The sequence below is a fragment of the Pyrus communis genome, chromosome 8, assembly GCF_041283825.1.
Source record: "Pyrus communis isolate YQ-2024b chromosome 8, ASM4128382v1, whole genome shotgun sequence".
Taxonomy (NCBI): Eukaryota; Viridiplantae; Streptophyta; class Magnoliopsida; order Rosales; family Rosaceae; genus Pyrus; species Pyrus communis.
The window spans coordinates 2,243,014-2,260,258 of record NC_142572.1 but is presented as its reverse complement, the minus strand read 5'-3'; positions in this window follow the sequence as shown (position 1 = coordinate 2,260,258).

The window sequence follows — 17,245 nt, the reverse complement described above, 5'->3', positions numbered from 1 at the left end:
GTTTCAGAACAAAGAATTGTACCAGAAAACATTCTCGGACGAGGAAAAGCGAACCAAGTTTCTCCGGTGGTGGGTTCAGTTCTTGGAGAAGGGTATTCGAAAGCTTGATCTCACTCCTGCCGGTATTTCTAGTATTTTTCAGGTCAATGATCTCAAGAATTCTCCTGGACCCGCAAAGAAGGAACTTCGATTGACCACCAAACAGGCCCTTCACTTGCTCCAGGACAATTATCCCGAATTCGTAGCCAAACAAGTGTTACTTAATAAACTTGATTGTTTGTTGATTGGGTATCTCTGCATTTTTTATATGTCTATGTCGAATGTTGAATGCCGATGTTTGTTTGCTTGGTTTGGTTGTAGATAAATCTTGTTAATGAAGGTGTTTATCAATGCTCCTTGGTGGTATCTTTCATTCTACACCATGATCAGTCCGTTCTTGATGCCGGGGACGAAAAGCAAGTTCGTTGTTGCAAGCCCAGCCAAAACCGCAGAAACCCTTTTCAAGTTAGAAGGATTATTCTCTATTGTCTATCATCTTATGTGCCAAAGTTCTCATCTCATCCGATATCAAGAACGCTTACTTTGTCGTATATTTTTTGGTTTGTCTTAGTTTAAATTTTGATTGGCGTATAATGCTGGTACATCTCTCCTGAGCATGTTCCGATTCAGTATGGTGGCTTGAGTGTCGAATACTGTGACTGCAACCCCGAGTTTACCATTGCGGATCCAGTTGCCGATGTTACAATTAAACCTGCAACAAAACAAACTGTGGAAATCATAATATATGAGGTTTCATAATATATGAGGTTTGATTGCGATCTTTCTTTTTCTTTTTTTTTCTCTACTTTTATTTGATCCATGAACTGTATATATGCATTGGCCAAGTGCTAAATTATTATCCATGGCTCATTGGTTTAATTCATTTGGAGTTGATGAATTGCAGAAGTGCACCATTGTGTGGGAGCTCCGTGTGGTCGGATGGGAGGTGAGCTGTGGGGCTGAGTTTGTGCCCGAGGCGGAAAATGGATACACAATCATTATACAGAAAGCCACAAAGATGAGCCCAACCGATGAACCAGTGGTGAGTAACAGCTTCAAAGTTGGCGAACTGGGTAAAATACTACTTAAGATTGACAACCGAACCTCGAAAAAGAAAAGGCTTCTGTACAGGTTCAAGATTTTCTCAGCAATTTAAATGAGGCTGCAGCACTTTAAACATATGTTATGCATTGTGCACTTTGGGCAGGCTGCATCATACTTGTTTTTTTCCTTTTCAAAAAAGGGACTGGCTGATGGCTTCGCCGCGGCAACCCTATCTTCTGGAGGTCGGAAAAACTCATAGCGGCATTTCATCCTTCCCTAGCATCATACTTGTTTATCATCATCCTTTTTGTGTTGTATTTTGTTAATTGGGTTTTCTAGTTACTAAAATTTATTTTTTCCTTGTAATTTTGGGTGGCTTCTATATTCTAGTTTATGTTTTTCTGTTTAGAGTTGAACACTCGGAAACAAAAATTATAATTATATTGGGAAGAAGGCCAACAAATTTGAGAAAATGTACTACTTTGGTAATCATTTTGTACAATTTCCTTTTTTTTTTTAATGGGTTTTCAAAGGATGAGTCTTACTGACTTGGCTACAATACATTCATGTACCGAGTACAATTACCTATTAACAGTCACATATATGTTGTAATGACATTGGACGACCATATCTGACTGTTAAGGGGTGATATTCAAGTAAATGTGAGACTAATATTCAATAGAAAACAACCACATATGGAATTTGGGTGTATGCATTACCAATTGAATCATGAACTCCAAGCCAAGATAATACTAACTATTTATCAAACAAAAGCAATAAAAGCAAAAACTCAATTAAGGGATCAATAACAATAATAAAGAAGACAATGAAAATCTTTATTGGACTGGGATGGAATTCTCATTCTAAGAGGCTTGTTTGATTCGAATTAAATCGTTCTCATGAATGAATCATTGTCATTAGTTGACGATTACAATTAAGTCATGTCAACATTTTATATTGAAAAGAAAACCGTGTCTCAAACGAATTTGTTGTTGACAATCTCTTGATAGTTTAACGCAGGTGCAGTTAAAAAGGAAAAACTAGAGGCATACGAATTCAACAGTCAAAGGCACTATTTCTTTAAGGTGTTGCATGGCGTGCTCTCTTGCTTGGGCTTCCTCAATGGGAAAATCGTACCGAAAAATCGCTGTATCCCAAGACCAATGTTGGAAGACCGGATGAACAACAATTTTCTCCAATCCAACCATGTTCTCTGTTAGGAACTTGACATATTGAGTGACCAAGGTCCCAAAAGACGCTATGCGCTAGTCAAGCGATGGGCTGAGATCTAGTACCTAGGCGGGTAGGTGGTGGATTTAATTAAATCTTTTATATTTCGTATAAATAAGTGTGTTTTATATGATTTCATCATGAACTACAAAATGGAATGACATATATATTATGAGCTATTGGAACATAATGAAAACATAGGGAATAAGTATATAATGTATGTTCCTTTAAGAATTCAACAAGTTTCTTATAATTTAATAAAAAATTTAAATGTAAAATGAAAGTTATTTATTTTTTGTCTAAGTGAGTCACAACCTAGACAGGTTTGGGCAGGCTAGGCGGTCTAGACAGACTCCTCAGTAAGTCTAGGCGTCCTTTCTTAATTTTCAAACGCCAAGGCATTAATCGGGACGATGGCCAACCATCAACCGCCTAGGTGGCGCTAAGCAGGAATTTTTAGAACAGTGTGAGTGACACAGGGAAGGTGACGGTACCCTATTATTTCTACTACCTTGAGGTAATTATTCAGGGAGGGGCATTTATCTGGTACTTTTTCTCCTTCTCCTGCGTTACGCCATCTCACACTTCGCTTCAACACAAGTCTCTCCAAGTAAGGACACGCCTCCATGGAAAAAGCTAACCAGCGAAGACTCCGGTAATGCTGTGGAACAAATTCTAACTTCAATTGTCTGAGACTTGTTAAGGTAGGACACGTACGATTCTGAAAGTAGAGACTGTCACAGTAGACAGCTCCATTGGTCTCCAATTCGAGAATCTCTAGTTGAGAAAGACAGCAAGAAAGTTTGTCAAAATGAAGCGTTAAGGGGTGTATGCGACAATGACCGAAACCCCTGTCTGCTGGACAAACGGACATGGATATGTCAACAAGGGAGGGTACTTTACTCACAGCCAGGTTTATAGAACCACCGCGATAATAGAACGAAACAAGGTTCACATCACGAATCTCAATGCTTTTGAGACCAAGACAAGATTTAATAGCTACCAAATTGTTGGCAGCGTAACCCACAGATAGGTGCTCAAGAACGGGACAATTGGATGTCAAGTACTCAAGTATTTCTTGAGTCACAGAAACCTTGCAGAGGCTAAAAACTTTGAGAGATTCAAATCCGATACAGTATCGACTTGGATTTTCAGGATGCGAGTGCTCGAGCTTCTAGGTATACACTTGTCCAAGACTTAATAGTTTCTCTGGGAATGTATAATAGTATTCCGTCTCAGACCGTGTGGAAAAAAAATCCAACTCAAGTATTTCAATTCTCTTATTCATTGCAAATTCAATCCATTCATCAATGGAGCTTGTGAAAAATATCATCTAGCTCAAAGCAAGCTCTGAATCGAATGATGGTTGTGCCTTCATGTTGATCCATCACACTATTTACCCAATCGACGTAGCTACGGGCTTGTTTTTCTCTTTGTTTTGGTGAGAATGCATGCAACCGGAGACAAGGGTTAGCATTGAATCCCGAACCAAAGACGAGATTCATAGTGGACGCCCGCGCACAGCGCCATCGCCGAGAAAGGATACTAGTTGATGTTGCTTCCTTTAGCGGGAGAAGAGACAATATACTAACAAGAAGTTCATCTGGCAACAAACTGATCCGGTCCAACGAGCTGCAATCACCCTCATTTTTCCCTTTCCTTCCCAGGTAGTATCTTTTTTTTTCCTGTCTAGCGGCCAACGTCTCCTTCCCAAGTTGTACACATAGCACTTCTTGAACTGGACAAATTGAGAGGTTGGGCGAACTCTCTTCTTCATTATATTTATTTATCTCACGGTACGGCTGATATGTTGAGAGCTTGTGACAGCGGTTGGAAGTTTATGGTTGATCTCACAATTACCTGATTTCTAACCAAATTTCAGGATTTGTTCAAACAAGTAGAGAACATATATAATGGAGTTTTGTAAACCCTAATTCTAATATATATATATATATACACACACACACACAGGAACTTTCATGAAAAGGGTTTGGGCTAAATTTATTTTAACAAAAAATCGTGCTATAACTTTATTTAATGGAAAAAAATTAAATTTTAATGAAAAACCCTTAAATTTTAATAAAAATGACAATAAAAAACTAAATTTTTAATGAAAAAGACAAAAAAAAACCCTTAAATTTTAACCAAAAACCGTACTATAACTTTATTTATGAAACTGAACATTATTTATGAAACTAAACACTATTTATGAAACTACACTATTTATGAAACTGAACGTTCCAATTTCATAAATAATGCCTAGTTTTTTTGTCAACTTTCATAAATAGTGTCTAGTTCTTGATCATGTTTCATTAATAATGCCTAGTTATTGGGTCCAGTTTCATAAATAATGTATAGTAATTGGTACAGTTTCATTAATAGTGTCTCTTTCTTGGTCCGGTTTTATAAATAGTGTCTAGTTATTGGTCCACTTTTCATAAATAGTGCCTAGTTCTTGTTCATGTTTTATAAATATTGTCTAGTTCTTACTCCAGTTTCATAACTAGTGTATAGTCCAGTTTCATAAATAGTTTCCACCTATTGGTTTAGTTTTGGAAATAATGCCTAATTCTTGTTTTCGTTTCATAAATAGTGTCTACTTATTGATCCAGTTTCATGAATAATGTCTACTTATTGGTCTAGTTTCATGAATAATGTCTACTTATTGGTCTAGTTTCATTAATAATGTTTAATTCATTAATAGTGTCTACTTATTGGTGAAGTTTTATAAATAATGTTTAATTCTTGGTTCAGTTTCATAAGGTTTGAAACTTAGACCCTTTTTGGTCATGTAAAAGCACCCATTGCGCCGAAAATGATGAACCCAAAAGTGACTCTTTAGATCAAAACCTTGAGAAGATTATGTTCTCAGTAATTATATTTAAAAAGCTGTTTTCAATTACCAAATTAAAATTTCCTCACTTTTTTCATATACCTACAATAATAAATGTAGCTCTCCATCCAATTTCTTGAGTTGGGTGTCATCTTGGAGAAATTTTTCCTTTTGCTCATAACACAAATGGTATACCACGTGTTATTATATAAGTGGTGAAAATTTTATTTTTTATGTTATTAATTTTTTAACACAAGAATCTTACAACTTATATAGAATGTACTACCCCATGTTCTGGGCGCACTGAAATGTTTCTCATCATCATGACTACTATTGGAAAATAACACCACAAAAATAAAACAGAAGAATGTAATTCAATTTGAAGTATTTTTCTTAGTCTAAGAAAAATAAAAAATAAAAAAAAAACTATTAATGTAACTGACAATGGGACAAAAAAGTGGAGTATTTGAAAGTACGGGGGGATGGGGGGTACGCGCCCCAGCGCAAGTTGGGTTTGTTAAGTTTTTTATTTATTAGTCTTTTTTCCTTATTATTAAATAAAGTTAGTGAGTGATTTTTTATTAACATGTAAAGATTTAAAGTCCTTTATATTAGTTTTCCTATATATATATATGTATGTATGTATGTATGTATGTATGTATGTATGTATGTATGTATGTATGTCTATTATTGATCTACAAAGACAATCATACAAACGAGGAGACTCAATCATACAAGGAGAAGGAAACTCAATCATGCATACAAGGAGAAGGAAACTGGATCATACAAGGAAAGGGAAAACAAATATTATAGCTACGTGCATCAAAGAGTCCTTACTGGATTGGGATGGAGTTCTTATTCTAAGTGGATTGTTTGATTTGCATAGCTTCTTAATGTGGTCGGAATTGGCACTAGAATATAAAAAAAGTTAGAAATACCAGAACTGAAATATTTAATAAAAATAGTTTTGAGGATGCATTCTAATCAAAATAAGAGAGAATGCAAGAGCGCAAGAATGGTTACCTCATATGGAGTAATTCTACTGTTCGTGCATGTTAATTGGTTGGAAAGTGTGTTGAATTTATGATTAAGTCTTGATCGCAGCAAGACTGCAATATCTTTGGGGGATGGCGGATGATGAAGAGGAGATGATTAGAGTTATACATTAAGGGGATGGGGTAGCGGGCTAAACTTCACAATGAGCTAATAATAAATAATGTGGTTCAATTTCGTCTTAGGCGAGAATTGAAAATAAGATCTCTCACTTACTAGTGCAAAGGAATACCACTACCATAGTACTAAGTGGCATGAGGCTTTTAGATTTTTTTTTTTTTTTTTCTCTTGGTTAAGGGGCTTTTAGATTTAGGAGGGTGTATTTAATTAGAATTCTAATAGAGTTTAATGTAATTATCAACTCTCATAGATTTCATAAATTTTAATTGATTCACATAAAATTGGGTGAATTGTAAAAGAATTTGGTATGAATTTTTGTTAGATCCCACATCGCCCAGGGGAGTACATCTTGTAAGCCTTATGTGCATATTCTCATCTCTACCTAGCACGAGGCCTTTTGGGAGCTCACTGGATTCAGGTTCCATCGGAACTTCGAAGTTAAGCGAGTTCGCACGAGAGCACTCCCACGATGGGTGATCCACTGGGAAGTTCTCGTGTGAGTTCCCAGAAACAAAACCGTGAGGGCGTGGTCGAGGCCCAAAACGGACAATATCGTGCTTCAGTGGAGTCAAACTCAGGATGTGGTGGAGGCCCAAGCCAGGATGTGACAATTTGGTATCTGAGTCACTCTGCTGTGTGGTGCAGGTGTGCCGACGAGAACGTTGGGCCCCTAAGGGGGGTGGATTGTTAGATCCCACATCGCCTAGGGGAGTGGATCATGTAAGCCTTATATGTATATTCCCATCTCTACTTAGCACGATGCCTTTTTGGAGCTCACTGGCTTCGGGTTCCATCGGAACTCCGAAGTTAAGCGAGTTCGCACGAGAGCACTCCCACAATGGGTGAACTGACACACCCCGACCCAGAAAGTCTACTTGGACTCCAAATCGAGTTGTGCTGGCCGATACAGACGAAGCCATAAAATATAGTGATGTGGGAAAATGTGAATAAATTTAAATCTAAAGGAATATCAACAATAAATCCATAAATATACCACGACACAACATCTCATGAGCAACATAAATAATCATGTGCTCAATAAATCAATGCTAGCACATAAGTCGGAGTCACTTATATTGACTTGTACGACTCATCCATATCTCATCAATCAATGCTAGCACATAAGTTGGAGTCACCTATAGTGACATGTACGACTCATCCATATCTTATCAATCAATGTTAGCATATAAGTCGGAGTTGCCTAATGCAATTTGTACGACTCATAGGCAAGCCACTCTGTCGTGTGATGCAGGTGTGCCGACGATGGATTGTTAGATCCCACATCGCCCAAGGGAGTGGATCCTGTAAGCCTTATATGTATATTCCCATCTTTACCTAGCATGAGGCATTTTGGGAGCTTACTGGCTTTGGGTTCCATCGGAACTCCAAAGTTAAGCGAGTTCGCAAGAGAGCACTCCCACGATGGGTGACCCACTGGGAGAAACAAAATCGTGAGGGCTTGGTTGAGGCCCAAAGTGGACAATATCGTGCTTCGGTGAAGTCAAGCCCAAGATGTGGTGGGGGCCTGGGCGGGGATGTGACAATTTTGTTATAAAGTTTAATGCATTTTTGTGGAGTCTAATAGTCATCGGGCAATTTTTTATTTACAGATTCTAATCATTGTTTTTCTTTTCTCTCTATCTCTCTCTCTCTCTCTCTCTCTCTCTCTCTCTCTCTCTCTCAAACGTCATTAGCAATTGGCTCAATTGAATCCATACCAACATAAACTTTTTTCAATTAGAGTTGCTCGAGTGAGTCTCTCCTGAGGTACTATTTGCTTCATTATCTATTCTAGCTCTCTTTCTTTGAGGGAGTTTTGTTATGGCAGGCTCCAAATTTGTGTCCAAGAAAAGTAAAGTGTAGTCATCTTTCTCAACTTGACTCTACATATTTGTGTTAGTATTGCCATCAATAACATGGTCTTCTATCACGGCACTTGTATTGTTTCCCACTCTTATGTTCTAGAATTAGTGTCTTCACCCAATCCAACCGAGTTCCCAAAAGCTGTTCCATGCCAAATACATTTACCAAATTATCGTAGTCAGGAAATACCCATTGGAAGAACTTGCAGTTTTCAGTAGTTCTTCCAATTTCAATGCGTCTTCAAATAAACCAATACCCACATAATCCATGATGTAAGTAAAAAGAAGAAGAAAAAAAAAAAGAAGCAAAATCACAAATAAACACGATAATTAGAACCCTAATCAAAAGATTTACAATAGGAGACATAGCATATTGTTGTGTATTACCTGGAAAAGAAACTTTTTGAAGAAGTTGTTCGTAGTATGTAGCATGCTTTGAACATGAGGAATCACGTTGAAATATGGAGAAGGGTGCTTGATTTGTGAAGGCTTTTGATATTTATACCTCACACCCTAAAATGTATCAAAATTAGCAAATTCATTGAATCTTACGAATTCCCTTATTTTTTTAATACTCTCATATTTGAAAAGTCACTCTAAAAATTTAGATTGAATACCACCAGACTTTGATTGATTCTTTATAAATCTATATTGAATACAACATGCATTTGATTGATTCATTTAAAATCTTAATTGAATACCCATGGATTTTTAAACTCCTTTAGAACCTCACATAATCCTAATTGAATACAACCCCCTTAGATGCCTCATTCCACTACTATGTTAGTGGTGCCCTCATTTATCATCCGGTTTTTCTCACTAATAGTTCATGAGATTGAGCAAACTCATTATTTTAGTCCTTCACTTTCAAAATTAATCAATGTTGTCACTGACATTCACTACTGCATATCAATTTTGTAATACCCCGTATTTAAAAAAAATGGTTATATATACACGTATGATATTATTTTGTTAGGCCTTAAACTTATTCTTTTTACTTGTTGATGGAAAATCACCATTGCTATCTTCATTGATCTTTAATTTGAAGCATAATCAGGAACAAAGAGCTAAGAGCTTGAAGTGGGGATTATCTAACTAGAATTGGTGTGATATTTTTTAACAAATGGTGGTGTGGCAAGTTGAGTTAATGTAGTGTGATTATTCACCCCTAAACATTGGGGTGAGGTGTGAGTCTATTTAGGGCCATAGACTAGGTACGTGTGTCTAAGTGCATGAGTTGGCAATATTTTGTGGTTTTAGAGTGTTGATTCACAAGGCTAAGAGCAACTCCAGCGTTGGAGCCTTCGCCCCTGGCAATACACTATTCAATCCACCTAATGAACAGTAACTGCCCTTAATGAACAGTAAGTAGCCCTGGCAATAGAATTTGCATCTCCACCGTTACACTTCAATAACCCTGGCAATAGACAATAAAATATTAGTATTTTTTTTTATTTATAAAATAATACAAAACCAACTCCAAGGAACCTGGTTTCACCACATGCTTCTTGGCCATTGAATTCCTCTGCAAAACCATTTCTCCCCCGCTCTTGAGATTCATCGCCGTAGTCGGCAGCGCATCCAAACACAGGCAAGGACTAGTGTGCGAGTCCACCACCGACGAACCCACCACAGACAGAGCAGCCCCCACCATCATATCTCACTCTCTCTCAAAAGCTCAAACCACCTTTTTGCGGAACACCCAGATCAGAACTCTTCCCAAAAACCAATCTTTGCAGCTGGATTCAGGGAAATGCCAAGAATCTGGTGATGGGTTTTCCGAGAAAATGGGAGATTTTGATCAGAAATATAGCCAAAGATTCAGGAGTTATGAAGAGAGGGAAAACTTGATGATGAACAAAGATGGTGTTCTGGTGCAAGTTAAGAGGACGACGATGACGAAGAAGAGGACGACGACGTCAGCCCACGTCAGACAGCCCTCGGGCGCTCGGGCTGGCAGGAATCCACCGGCCTGGAGCTCGGGCCTGCTCGGGCTCGCTCGCCAGCCAACGCTGGACTTCCTCCCTCTGGCAATCAGGCACTGTTCCGCAGCCTGTCCCTCGAGCAGTTGCTCCCGCTGGAGCTGCTCTAAGAGGAATCTTAATCATTTGGTTACAATATTCTCTATTCAATTTTGTTCCAAATCTTCCAATGAGGTGAGAACGGGTGGATTTGAAATGCAAGTGCATACATGTTTGAAGATCTTTAAAATCCACAAATAGCAGCCTTGATATGATTCATTCTCTATAAATAAAGGAGAAGAGCTGAGGGAAAGAACAACACACCACCAACAACAACACACAGGGAAACAATAATAAACAACCTCATCTCCTTCCCAGATCACTTTTTTCATTTTTCCCATTTACTTTCCATTGAGTAAAGGCTTTAAGCCATCTTTCATTGTATTTGTAAGTCCCTCATATGTAGTGAAATACAATGAAAGCAAACCCCCAGTGGATGTAGTCGATTTGGTGAACCACTTAAATCTTGTATTGTTTATGCATTTACATTTTGAGATCATTTCCATGAGAAGCACTCCACTAAACCATCGAAAATGTCCATTTACTTCCCTTCATAATGTTGTAAAATAAGAGAGACAAATCCCAGAAAATGCATGAGAGCTTACCCAACAGAATTGCTCTATGGAACTCAATGGTTTATGCATCAATATCATCTAAAGAGAGATGGAGTAAAATGGTAAAGTAATATTTCTCAATTAGATTGTGGTGTGTTATCCATACTATATATTATTGATAAGATCATACGATTTTGGCTACTAACAGTTTGATTAGTGTTGCAGATGTTATAGAGCATGTGATTATTGATATCCTTGTTACATGGCATATACATATGCATGGCAAAGCAAGAAAAAGAGTTGTGTTGTGTCAAGTGCTCACTTGTGTAAAGTGTTCAAGCTGTGAGAATATTCAAGGGCTGAAGTTTGCCTTGAATATAAAATAATGAACCTTGTATATGTCAGGCGTCAGGGGAAGGGCTTGAGTATACAACCGGTCGGTTATAAAAAAAATGAAATCTTGTATATGTTAGGCGTCAGGAGAAAAGCTTGAATATACAATTGGGCATCAGGGGAAGTGCCTGTATAATAAAGTGGAAATTGAGAATTTAATTACAAAAATTAGGTTTAAGGGATGAACGGGAGTTAACTCATATTCTAAGGTATTCAGAGCCAAGTGGTATAAGCATGGTATGAGACGTGTAGGCTTGGATGCCTTAGGTATATGTTAGCGGGATTAGAAGAGAGTGAGTGCATTCATGCATCTCAATGCATATATTTTATGTATTGGCAAGAGCTACTCATTTCAATTATTATTCTAGTTGGTACTTTGTTATGAATTAATTGTGTATACTAATATTTTATTTCCGCTGCGTATTCAATAAATTATATGTGATAAACTCAAGCTTTTATAATGTAAGATTTGTTATATGATGTATTGTGTAATCGTGCCAAATTATTTTAATTTTTCCACCATATCTTGGTTGTAGAATTTATTTCTATAGCTAAGATATGACTCACACCCTAGCTCGTGAATAGTCCTTATTTCATGGGTAGGGACGTGACAAATTTGGTCCTTCCGTTTACATTCACTTTCAAAATCAATCAATGTCGTCCTTGACAATCACTACCGCACATCAATGTGGGACCCACAAATTGCATAAAATGGTGACACGGGGATTATACAAAAGAAGGGTTTTTATAGCAAATGGTCTCTGACATTGATCAAATTCCTCATTTTAGTTCTTGAGTTTCAAAAATAGATAAATTTGGTCCCTAACTTTCATTACTGCATATCAATTTAGTCATTCCATTAAAATTTCGTCAATATTTTTTGTTAGTGTGCTGATATGGTCCCACTAATCCAATCATATGGTACCACGTGGATTAACTATATGAATACAAATCTAATAGCCTAGAACTTGTGTCAAAATTTGTGTCAAAAATGTGGTGCCACTAATCCACACCCCTATATAATACTATTATATTATATATTATACATATTATTCAGGTAGGATAGGACATATACAAATCGAGGACCCATATCCAAAATATATCCAAATTTTTATACCCAAATTCATTCTATTCGGGCAATTATTCATGATTATCGGATTTAACAATTTGAATTGTCATCCTTAATTTTAAACTTAAGACATGTCACTTATAACTGAAAATGAATATCACTAGATTGTGTTACTAAGTGACTTTAATGGCTTTAACTTTAACCATGTAGATTCTTTTAGTTATTACTACATATGGGCGAGAAAAAATGGTTTAATTATCACTAACTTTATTCTAAAAAATGGTTTATCCATTTTTAAACTATGAACCCTATCGAAAATTTTGATATTTGGCGTTCAACATTGTTTGTTTGTGATAATATTGTATGATCACTTTTATGAGTTAGGGGACCCGACAATATGTTTCATGGAAATACCTCTTTCAAATAGTTGGATTTGAGTCACTTAGTACTACGGTCTAGTGGATTCTTTTTCACTTATAAGTAAGAGGTCTTAGCTTTAATTTTTGCTAAAGGTTAATTTGAACCACATTATTATTAGCCCATTCTCCCTCTAGTGTAGATAAAATCATTTGTTAAAAAACAAAAAATTGTTGGATTTGCGACTCATGTGTAAATGTATCATAAAAGGCAAGTAGTGGCGGTGCCTTGTTCCTTGTACTTATAAGGCTTTACAAGTGTGATATTTAATCTTTTAATATAATTATAATTGCACATTGTTTATATATATCTCGAGTACTCGAAGAACCTAGGCTCCTATCCTTCATTTTTTTTAATTTCATTGATTTAAATTTTATTTTATTTTTAATTTTTTGTCAAAGTTCTTTAGTTTTTATTCATATTTACATGTTGATAGGATTTTTATCACATGTAAAAGTAGAGATAAAAACACTTAAAAATATTTGCAAGAGAACACAGTAGTTGTAGTATAAACGACTCAAGTAAGGTAGTTCTCCACAGAGATTGAATGATTAATTCGTGTCAAAATCAAATCCTCAAGTTGATAGCGAGCTCTTCACAACATAAGTTGGTTTGCTGTAATAAAATTTTGCAACTTCAGACACATTTTAATGAGAGAATATAAAAAAAAACAAAAACAAACATTTTAATGAGAAAATATACTAGGATTTCGAGCCTTACAAACCAAATATACTACTGCTTAAGTTTAACTTATTTATTATCGAGTCGAACATAGACTTGAGTTGCTAGAAGCCGTTTTGATCCGATTTAAAGGCCTATGTTTGTTTTTTTGTTTTTTTTTTTTTTTTTGGTTGACATTGCGGCATAAGTTCGAAAGAAAATGAAGGTTACAATAGAATATCACGAAACCATGAGACCCCAGCTATAATTACAGCTAGCAATCGATGACAAGAAGGAGGAATTTGTTCAAAAAATACTGGATTCAAACTGCATAACAAATTCAAACGAGCCAAATTATCAGCAACAAAATACTGGACCTTAAATGCCCATATTTTGGAGAAATTATGAGGAACCTATATGTGATTTCCCTTCAAATGAGAAATTTTTCACTGTGATCGGAATACAGATGGTATATCACATGTTTTTATATAAGTGGTGAAAATTTTTATTTTTTAAGGTATTAACTTTTTAACATACATATATCATCATTTGTATAGTGACACGTGATTTACTATCTCGTGTTCTGATTACACGGAATAATCTCTCCCTTAAAACATCAATATCATATGCCACGTAATATAGTAGGCGATCTACCTAGTAATTGATGATAAGTTAAAAAAGCAATAATGAATGATACATGCTTAATTAATCAATTAATTAAGGTAGTGGAGAAAATGATTACAAACCAAGCGTGGTGAGGGTCCCAGCCCCAGGGAAGGAATCAAACATCCATGGATTAAGCTTACAAGTAAAGACTAAAGTAATAAGATCATCATTAAAGGAAATGTCAAATATGTTATATAGACATATAACAGTAATAAATAACATATTATTTACTCTAACCTAGATATTAAAGCTGAAATAGAAAAGAATGCTAAACTGACATGCATAGACAAAGATATGTCAAAGTTGAAACTGCCTTCAAATATGATTTTTGTTATTTCCAAAGACATTCCACTTACCTTACCTTAAATTCTATCATATTTAAGTATTATTTTATTATTTTTAAGTGAGATGTCTTAGGTTTGATTCTCGCCAAATGCAAGTTTGAACCACATTATTGCTAACTCATTGTGAGGTTATGCACACCCCACTTCCCCTTTAGTATAGATAATATCGTTTGTTTCAAAACAAAAAAAAAACCCAACAACTCCCCAACTTTTATTATTTTTGTTTAAAAAAAAAACATAAATGAAACAATAAATTTTGGCATATCAGTTGGAAGAAAAATATTAATAATATGTCAAATTACCAAGTCAACCATCAAATTGAAATGTAATGTTTTAAATTTGAAATCTCATTTGGAGATCTTCTAAGGCTTTGGCTTTGCATTCGTGCAAAAGTGATTGATTACTGCCTAAATTACTGTCGACTCTCACCCTCTCACCATTTTTCCTTTTAAAAGTAAACTAAAATTTATATTGTTTGACAAAAAAAAAAAACGTGAACAAAAATTTATAAACAAGCAAGTCGTAAATTATCTAGGTAATTGGGAATTTTTTTTTATTGTTTAAACCGTTCTTCTCTTCCCTTAGTGTAAATTAATGATATCACTTGATATCCGGTGTACTAAAAAGAAAAAATTTATAAACCAATGACGGAAAGTTATCATAAATGTTACCAACATTTGCAAGCCTTGTTCCCATGCATGTACCATCTATGACTGGAGAGCTAAGTGCAATTGTTGGCGTCACTTAATACTATATTTTAATAGTATTTCTTTTTATTTGTAAGTAAGAGGTCTTAGATTCGATTCTCGCCAAAATCAAAGTTGAACCACATTATTATGACAAGTTCATTGTAAAACTTAGTTCACTTATTAGTATAAATACTATTGTTTGTTAAAAAAAAAAAAAAATGCAATCACTGGTCCTCCTCCTAGTACCTCGATCCACCTACCTTTTTCCTTTCCCTTTTTTTCTCAATGGTATCTAATATGCCGCTGCAATATGTTTATAGGGTCAAAATTGGAGGACTCGCGTCCTTTTTACACAATTTTTGACACACTTTCTTTTAGTTTTCATTTTGTAATTTTTTTTAGGAATTCGAACTGTTATATGTAAATTCTTCATTCATAGATTATCTTTGCAAACACCTATACAAATTCACAATTATTAAGACATCATCTATAGTGAAAAAAATAAATAAACGAATATGATTCTAAAACGAAACGCTAAAAAAATGACTACCAGTTATTTAATGATAAATATGAATTCAAATTTTGGTAACTCCTAGTAGGGACAACTTTTGAAAATGACTTATAATTAGAGAATTATTATTAGCACTCTAAAAATTTTATTTTGCACTTCAAACTTTCTGTAATTAAAAAGCAAAATATACTTATTAAGAATATAAAACAAACTTTTTAAAGTATTAATTACAGTTTTCTAAAATAAATAGTTGAATCTTTAAAATATATTATAAAGTGTACCTTAAAAAATATATTAAATTGTGTCAGAAAAATGTGTGTGACCTATAAATGCGCGTGCAATTTTGGCATTTGTAATAAAGGGCGAATTCTTTTTCATTAAATCATCTTCATCAATTAATTTGAATTTTTAAAATTTGATATAACCGCTACACACAGATGTTTATTTTAAAATTTATAATAATTTTAACCGTTAAATTAAATTTTAAGGATCTGAATTATTTGATAGGAAGAATTTGATGTAAGGGATCCGTAGATAATCATTTTCCGTAATAAAGGAGCGTGACATTAGTAAACAATTGTTGACAAACAAAATGGTCCAAGTCACTCCTTCCTATAATTCGAATTGTTGTTTGGTACCAAGATGTTTTTATTTACCTCGAAAATGCTGCCCAATAAATCAACAAAGTGGTCCTAACTCTTGAGAGATTTTTGTGTGTGATCGAAATACGGGATAGTACATCATGTTTCACTATATAAATAATGATGTATGTGTGTTAAAAAGTTAATAACTTAAATATTAAAATTTTCTACCACTTATATAAAAAGATATGATGTACCACTCGTGTTCCGATCACAAAGAAAAATTTCTCCTAACTCCTATTTAATTTTTATTTTTTGTTTTTGTAGTAGAATGGTTAAATGACAATGTTTTTTTTTTTTTTTTGTTATTAACCAAACGAGCTGTTATTAGTATTTTAAAATAGTTATCAAAGCAAAACATTGTAAAATAAAACTTCTAAATTTATGTTCATTGTTCTCAAAATATCAAAAAATCATATAAAATACATTAAATATGTCGTATGCGGGAAGGGGGGAGTTTGGGAATGAAAAAATGTTGTCCTTTTTTATGTCTCGTAAGTTCAGGTTTGGAAAATGATTTTTAGTATTTTTTAGTCTCTCGGGGAAACCAAAAAATACTATCGATCACCATCTTTTTATGACAAATATGGTCTCATTGATAATTTTAAATGACCATTATATCCTTTAAAAAAAGGTACTTCCTATTGTTGCCTAACATAAGAGAGTAATTTTGCATTTTCTTCCGAAGAAAAAAAAACATGAGAAATCTTTCCCGTAAATTCTTTTTTGCGCACCAAACGCAACCTTAATCCTTTCTCATTTCTTTCATCCAATTTACTCATGGGACGAGAAAAAGTTTGCTGCCAAGTTTAGCATAAGTAATGTTGCATTTGCACGCACTGATGAGATTTTTATGTATACAAATGGGTTAAAAATTCCTTTATACACGAATCACAAAGTGGAAAAAGTTGGATTTCAAATAATCAAATCGTTTATCTTTTAGAATATAATTCATAGATTATTTTGAAGAAAGTTAATGTTTCACTATAAAATTAATTGACAACATAAAGAATCCAACTTACTTATAAGATCATGCAATAAAATCCTAAACCCTTAATCCAACCATCATATGATTACATATATAAATAATTTTTGAAAG